This window comes from Elephantulus edwardii, unplaced genomic scaffold (genome assembly GCF_000299155.1).
Source record: "Elephantulus edwardii isolate Elephantulus edwardi_28Jun2011 unplaced genomic scaffold, EleEdw1.0 scaffold00043, whole genome shotgun sequence".
Classification (NCBI taxonomy): Eukaryota; Metazoa; Chordata; class Mammalia; order Macroscelidea; family Macroscelididae; genus Elephantulus; species Elephantulus edwardii.
This window is the reverse complement of record NW_006399793.1, coordinates 17,045,871-17,052,904: the sequence shown is the minus strand read 5'-3', so window position 1 is coordinate 17,052,904 and position 7,034 is coordinate 17,045,871.

Genomic DNA, 7,034 nt, shown 5'->3' with positions numbered 1-7,034 from the left:
CTTTGGGTCATGTTCAACAGCACACCTGACATATTACATGCAGATTGAAGTAAGCAAATACCTAAATATTAATAACTGAGAAGCTAAAGAAATCTTTCTAAAATTTTTCCCTCTCAAAAAACTCAGAACAACCTTAAAACAAATACTGACTTTACTTCTGTCATCATATAAAATAACAAAAATAAAAATAAAATAATAAAATTTAAAAAGTGATGCACTGAGCATAACGATGTACTACGGCACACAGATTATGGCAATGCTGCCACTACACCTGCAAACCAGGGAGACCTACAAGTCACCTTCTTTCTTGAACCAAATTTTTATTTTATACTGATTTACTTACAAAGTTTTGATACATTATTCATCGACAAGTCATTCTTTTTTTTAAATTTGGTTCAGGTGAACTTGTTTTCCCTTTCTTTTTAAAAATTTTTAAAATTAATTTTCATATAATAATACCTTTACAGTATGTTTCATTCATATATATTGTGTTTTAGACAATCATTTACATTGTGTTTCATACAACCATTCTATAGGTCATTCTTAAGGAAAGACTGAGAAGGGGATTTTTAATGGATGTGTGGACCATTTTTACTTAACACATGTGGACAGCATGAATTTTCTCAAAATGCACCCTGTGAGAGATTGCTGTGAACTTTCAAGAATGTTTTCTTGATTCTTAGAAGGTCCCATTCATCTATTTTATCCTCTCCTGCTTGTAGGTTTTTCAGGATGCTTAGAAAACTGTTCATGTGGTGGATTAGTACTTCTAGGATTCTTTCAAGTTTTTGTCTAATGACATTTATAGTCTTTGGTTTTATTTCTAGGTCCTTGATCCACTTTGAATTGATTTTTGTGTATGGAGTGAGGTGTGGATCTTTCTTGAGTTTTCTACAGATAGTTTTCCAATTTTGCCAACACCATTTGTTAAAAAGGCTGTTGTAAAAAAAAAAAGGCTGTTGTTTCCCCACTTAATTGATTTCATCTTCTTGTCAAAAATCAGTTGACGATAGGTAGATGAGCCGATTTCTGGGTTTTCAATACTATTCCATTGACCTATGTGTCTGTAATTATACTAGCACCATGCTGTTTTGACCCCCACAACAGTGTAGTAGAATTTGAAACTGGGGAGTGAGATGCCTCTTACCTTGTTTGACTTTTTAAGGGGTCTCTTTCCATTACAAATGAAATTGGAGATTGCCTTTTCTATCTAGTTAAAGTTGGAATTGGTATTAGTACTGAGATTGCATTGAATCTATATATTGACTTTGTTAGAATTGTCATTTCCTATTTAAGAGCAAGGTATATTTTTCCATTTCTTGCAGTAATGTTTTGTAATTTTCTTTGAATAGATCCTTTGTGTTTCTAGTTAGATTTACTCCCAAGTATTAAATCTTGTGATTAGCTATTGTGGTGGATATTGTCTTTCAAAAACGTTCTCCAACAGGGTAAAAAGAAAAGCCACAGACTGGGAAAAAACATTTGATAATGACATGTCTGATAAAGGACTTATATCTAGAATTTAGAGATTTACTCAAGCACCACAACAAGATAAAGGTAAACAACCCAATTGCAAAATGGACACAGGTATGAACAGTCTCTTCACCAAAGAAGACATTCAGATGGCAAACAAACCAATAAAGAAATGTTCAAAATCCCTAGCTCTAAGAGAGATGCAAATCAAAACAACTATGAGATATCACTTCACCCCAGTAAGAATATCAAAATTTAACAAAGAAGCAAACAACAAATGCTGGCAAGGTTTGGAGAAACTGGAACTCTTATTCACTGTTGGTGAGAGTGTAAAATGGTGCAACCACTCTGGAAGGCAGTATGGTGCTTTCTCAAAATGTTGGAAATAGAAATACAATTTGACTCAGCAATTCCACTACTGGGAATATACTGTAAAGAAACCGGAATGCCACCCAAGCAGATATAGGTAAGATAGATAGATAGATATACAGATACAGATATAGATATAGATAGCCCCATGTTTATTACTACATGGTTCACAATAGTGAAAAGCTAGAAACAACTTAAGTTCCCATCAATAAAAATGGATAGAGAAGCTGTGGTATATTCACCAATGGAATACTATGCAGCACTGAAAAACAAGAAACTCATGAAATATTATAAAAAATGAGTGACCCTGGAGAACATTATGCTGAGTTAAATATTACAGTCAGAAAAGGATAAATATTGAATAATACCACTGTTGTAAAACAGGTCTGACATCAGAGTTGGGGAGAAACTAAGAAGAAAGGGGATAAATAATGTACACTGCATGGAAACAGATGAGGGAAAGAATTATATGAGGGAAAGGAATATATGATTAGGTATTATTTGTATGATAGCAGTCCAGAATAAGAGCTGCATAGTAAAGTGGACAGGATTGGGGGTAGAAAATTATACAACAATGAAAGAATTTTTTTCCAAAGAGAAAAGCTAACTGGGGGTGGGGGAAGGGAGTGCAGAGAGGAAAATGTGCGACAACGAATGAATGGAAATCCAAGTTCTCTATAAAGTTTCATTAAAATCTCAATTACACAAAAAGAGAATGTTTTCTTTATTTACTGATCCTATCCAGTGTCAGTGAAAAGGCCATCAGCACTTTGTTGGAGTGATTTTTATACTGCTGTTAGGTAATCTGAAGACTTTAATAAGTTAATGGTGACAATAAAAGTTCTTTGTGATCCCCATGATAATATGGACACAAGAGCAACAGCACAAGCTCTTTTATCTGCTGTCCGTGATGTATGTCAGAAAGTTAATCTTCTCCAGCACTATATGCAGACTAAAGGCTTAACTCTTGATAAAATTATTACAAATGTAGAGCCACAAAGACTCTTTCTTCATGAAGAGAGCAGTTTCCGAGTAGAGCATGCAATTGAAAGGGCATTTTTAAACTCAGAGAAATACAGTACTGCAGCTGAGAGAAAACCCAGGGATGGGAAATCAGACAAGTGATGCTGGGCTCACTCTATAAGAAGTTAAAAAAAATGGTGTCTCTTGAGTATATTGATCACTATCGTTCTGAAATCCAGATCAGATCAAGAGCTTTGAAGGAAGTAGAAGCCATGGTTGAGTCTCTTCAAGTGAAGAATCTTATCTACCATTGAAGAAGAGTCAAAGGTATTAATAAGAAAATATGACACTTTCTGTGATGGAGTATCTGACAAAGTGAGATGTTGATAGAAATACTGAGGCTGAGAAGGCACTGGAAGGAAGCAGAGATTGATCTGAAAGAATCCAAGTTTGGGTAAAATTAGATGTTTTGATATTTATAGCTTGTTGAGTCTTCACAGAACCTCTATCTTTTCACTAGAATTATTTCTGGTGATCCGTGTGAAAAAAACTTTCCAAAGCTGAAACTTTTACAGGACTATTTTTTATTTACTCTGGGACAACTAAGATTTTTGCACCTTGTAATATTGTCAATAGAAAGTGAATTGATGAAAGGCACTAATTTCAAAGAAATGACTCAATATTACAGCTTTAAACTACAGTAGAGATTCTTCTTTAGTTAAGATGTTCACTAAGTATTGAAACAGTTATATATTTATTCTCACTTATTTTATGTTATTATTTCATTTATAGATGTATTTCCACATAAATTTGTCTATAATTTCTACATTATTTGAACCATTAGTCATTATACAAATCTTATCATTAATGCACAGGGTTCAGGTCTATTGTTCATAGGGTCCTTATAAGTCCCACTTCACTCAACAGCAACAAAAAACAAAAACAACAACATTGTCATGATTTTAAGTGATGATGGAAAGTACAGTTTATGAGTTAACATTAGTAAAAAAATTTAATAGAAATTATGTATAATATGGCAAATGAAGAGGTTCATGTGGTTGGAAGTGACACAATGACTTGCCACACTATGTGCCACCAACTCTATCAAGGCTACTGTCCTTACCTAGATTTTTTAAATTTCCTGATTAAATGAATTATACCTTGTGATTTTTGTTTCCATTTCATGTGATCAACTACCACTAGTAATGACTCTATGAACAATAGCTCTGAACCTTGTCCTATCCTGAATCAGTCTGTTTCCAACAAACCTACCCACATTGTACCAGTCACTGTGTACATCATCTCATTTTAGGTTTCCTCTTTTGCACTGTCCCTCCACTCTTTTAAGCATGACGTTCTTCTCCAAGGACAGGTCCTTCCTGGCAACTGGCCTGAGGCATGTGAGATGAACTTCAAAATCCTTGCCTCCCAGAAACAATCTAGCTTCACCCCCTCCAGGACAGACCTGTTAATTCTCTTGGCAATCCAGGATATGTTCAGTACTATTCTCCAGCACCATAACTCAAAGGCCATGATTCTTTTTCTGTCATCCTTTGTCATTGTCCAGATTTCTGATGTGTAGCAAGTAATTGCCTGGATCCATCTCCAGACTGATATCATTGCTCTTTAGCGCTTGGAAGAGGTCCCTGACAGCAGATTTTCACAGTGAAATTTGATTAACACCAACACCAGCAGCAGTCAGTCCCGACTGAGTTGTGTCTGACTCATGGCGAGCTCATAGGTGCTAGAGTGACGCTTTCCTCCCTGAGATTTTAAAGAACTGGTTTCTCAGAATTATATTTCCAGGCCTTTCTTCTGAGGTTCCCCAGAAGATGCACTTGAACATCTAACTTTTTAATTAACAGTCCAACTTTTCAGCTAACACTGACTTTGTGGCACTCAAGGTGTCTTCTAGTCCCAGTGTCTTTATATACATGATGTGTTCCTCAATTTAGAATTTTATGACGATGCTTGGTACATGTTAGGTTTGTTACCATTTGAATAGCTGCTCTTCCTTTTTAATGTGCTAACTGAACCCCAGTTTTGTCCATATAATATGACATAATTAAAGATGTTGGCCTAGCCCCAGGAAACAGATCATGATTAGTCTGGACTCAACACGAATCTCATTTCCTTCATAACTGATCCCTTTTAGACTTAGATATGTGACTTTTTTTCTGACCAATGAGATAAAAAGTTGCATCTTTTGGAGAATTCTTTGGACAGTTTATATAAGAAAAGCACATGAGAAGTTGTTTTTGGATGTAAGCCATGGTGTCGCAGACACCCTCATCTAGTACATCATACAGAATTCTTACTAATATTCTTTGTCCTAATTGTGTTATAGAAATAATACTGAAATTGAGACCACCATTCTATGATGACAGAGAGATAAGCTTGAAGACAAAGGTTAATATGTTAATAATGAAAGCAGAAGCAAAGGAAAACCCAGGTTATTAATGACAACAGTCCTATATAGTCTTGTAATTACCTACTGTTTATGCAAATTATACTTAGATACATTTCACCTATAGCACTGAAGCAAAATGGCTTAGAATATGCAATGAAACTATGTATGAACATGTTATTATACAACTGATATGAAATAATTATATAAAGCAAAGCGAATGAGTTGATATTCATTTTGGTATACATTTATCCAACCCATCCATGTTTGGCTCTTTGCAGTATATGCTTGGCTTAACATGCTTGGCTGTTAACAAGAAAGTTGGACGTATGAATCTACTCAGTTTTGTTAAGAAAGTCCTGGTGAGTTAAATTAATAAAAGAAAGCCAAAACACTGAGTTCAAATTGACTGGATGGCAATTGCTTTTTTGTTTGTTTTAGAGGCTCAGCAGGTGCAGTTAAGAGAGTGGCTTCTGTTCCAATTCAGACCTTCTTCTTTCAGGATCCTGACTCACATTTCCAGAAACAAACAAACAAACAAACAAAAAACTTCTTAGCCCCTGCTTATGTGATTTCTTGAATTTCATTCTGGATATTTCCCAAGTAATTGACTGATAAATACAGTCAATACTCAATACTTTCTGAAGTCGACCTATGACTTGTTAATGTGAACCTTGTATTGTATTGCTTGAAAGGAGTTTCATGTTTTCCAGGAATGCCTGGGGCTCCTTTCTTGTTGTCTTGGCAATGGCTCAGGCTCGGCTGTGCTTTGTTCTTCCTGAACTACCCGATTTCTCTTTGTCCTCTACCTCTGTGCTCTGAGTAATTTAGAGAAGTCCAGTCACTGCTGAATAGTGAGGTGAGGCATGCTTTATATTTTGAGTCTTCCTGGCAGCGTTAATTTCAACGTATTTCTTCACTGGAAGAAGACATGAATCCTCTCTGCTGCTTACTGTGTAACATCATTAAATTTCCTTCCTGTTGTGTTTCAGACCCAGAGTCTCATAGCAAACACAGTGTGATGCTGGTGTAGGCAAATTGTACACACTATTTTTGGGTTTCTGGGAACCTGAGAGTTTGTTATTGCGGTTTGCTTAACAAATTTTAGCAGCCCGGGTGATATAAAAGCTAAAGCACTCAGCAGCAACTGCCTACCTATAGGTTGTCAGTTTGAACCCACCGGATGTTCTGTGGGAGAAAGATGTGACATTCAGCTTTCACAAAGCTTAAACTCATTTGCCGTTGAGTCATTTCAGAGTTACAGTAATGACCCTGTAGGAAAGAGTAAACTGGTGCCGCAGAGCTTATTGAAGCAGACTCCCTCATCTTTCTCCTGTGAAGCAGCTGGTGGTTTTGAACTTCCAGTTATTTGATAGCAGCTGAATGCCTTAACTGAAGCACCATCAGAAGTCTTTCCATAGAAATTATAACCTTGAGACACTCATGAGGCAGCTCTGCTCTATCCTGTGAAGTCACCATTAGTTGGAACAGAACCTACACTAATAAATGTTGGGTTTTAACACTTTTTAGATGGTACAAGAGTTAACTGCTCGACTGCCTATAGAATGATTGTTAGTTGGAACTCATCTAGCTGCTCCAGGAGAGAAAGGTCTGGTGATCTGCTCCCCTGAAGATTACAACCAGAAAACTTCCACTGAGCAATTCAAGTGTGACTTGAAAAATCAACAAGACAGTACAAAATGATAGCACTTTAGTATGTGAGGAAATACAGCCTATTCTTTCTAATGAAGAAATGAAAATCTACTGCAGTTGACTAGGTTCCAATTCATGGTGACCTTGAAGGACAGAAAGCTCTTAAGGT